Source organism: Tribolium madens, unplaced genomic scaffold, assembly GCF_015345945.1.
Source record: "Tribolium madens isolate multiple individuals breed KSU strain unplaced genomic scaffold, Tmad_KSU_1.1 Scaffold_96;HRSCAF=242;Tcas5.2_LG5, whole genome shotgun sequence".
Taxonomy (NCBI): domain Eukaryota; kingdom Metazoa; phylum Arthropoda; class Insecta; order Coleoptera; family Tenebrionidae; genus Tribolium; species Tribolium madens.
Genome location: NW_025401068.1, coordinates 12,720,859 through 12,722,295, shown reverse-complemented (window position 1 = coordinate 12,722,295; position 1,437 = coordinate 12,720,859). Strand labels below are relative to the sequence as shown.

General features: G+C 25.1%; 1 protein-coding gene across 1 annotated transcript in view; it reads right to left on the bottom strand.

The window, feature by feature from the left end:
* Positions 1-1,437, bottom strand: part of LOC123013201 (protein Wnt-1) — a 21,377-nt gene that overhangs the window by 15,708 nt on the left and 4,232 nt on the right. The window lies entirely within an intron of this gene.

The following is a 1,437-nucleotide window of genomic DNA, read 5'->3' as shown; positions in this document are numbered from 1 at the left end:
AATCCTTAATCATAACCTTTATAAGAAATATGTTTTTATGGATTGCCATTTAAAAAAAATATATTTTTTTTAATCTTGAAAATTTTTATTCTTAATAAAACATCACATTTCTATAGTACTTTATTATTTATCAATAAGTTTTTTGTTTTAGCGTCACGTAGGTCATTTTTAATGAGAAAAATTGTTTTGAGGTCAATATTTTTACCCTCTATATCATCATAACAATCGTAATTCAAGCCCTATAAAAATATAAGCTTTAATTATGTCGTGTTCTTGATTCGCCCTACCCTCACCAGCAAATAAAAAAAAATAGACTGTAAACATAAAAAAAGTGAAATGTCAAAAAATAAATGTCAAAATTTTTTGGCAGATAGATTTTTTTAACACATTTTTCCTATTCCTGGTATCTTATCTTACTCAAAATTATTCTCTGAGACGCGAATTCTGAAACACCCTGTATATTTCTGTTTTTTGATACAAGCTATTAGAAGATGAAACAAAGAAGCTATATCCTGAATTCTAAATTGTAACTATCTTTAACATTATTTGTGGCTTTTATGAAAAAAGCTTTTGTACCTTTACTGAATAATTATCAAAAAACATACAGGGTGAATATAAAGTATGGAACCAAACGGTTTTTTTTAATTGTTTGCCTTCAAAAAATAATAATTAATATAAATTAAAGTAATATAAAAAAATATGATCGTATTTTGAAAACGAATTTTTGATAAAATTAAATATAAAGTAAATTACTGTAATCCTTAATCATAACCTTGATGAGAAATGTGGTTTTATGGATTGCCATTTAAAAAAATAAAATTTTTTTTAGAAAATTTTGAAAATTTTTATTCTTATAAAACATTCCATTTTTATAGTACTTTATTATTTATCAATAAGTTTTTCGTCTTACCGTCACGTAGGTCATTTTTAATGAGCAAAATTGTTTTGAGGTCAATATTTTTACCCTCTATATCATCATAACAATCGTAATTCAAGCCTTATAAAAATATAAGCTTTAATTATGTCGTATTCTTGATTCGCGCTACCCTCACCAGCAAATAAAAAAAATAGACGGTAGACATAAAAAAGCAAAATGTCAAAAAATAAATGTCAAAATTTTTTGGCATATAGATTTTTTTAACACATTTCTCATGTTCCTGGTATCTTATCTTACTCGAAATTTTTCTCTGGGACGCGAATTCTGAAACACCCTGTATATTTCTGTTTTTGCTACAGGCTATTAAAAGTTGAAACAAAGAAGCTATATCCTGAATTGTGAATTGTATAGTTACAATTAACATTAACATTATTTGTGGCTTTTATTGAAAAAAGCTTTTGTGCCTTTATTGAATAATTATTAAAAAACATACAGGATGAATATAAAGTATGGAACCAAACGGTTTTTTTAATTGTTTGCTTTCAGAAAATAATAATTAA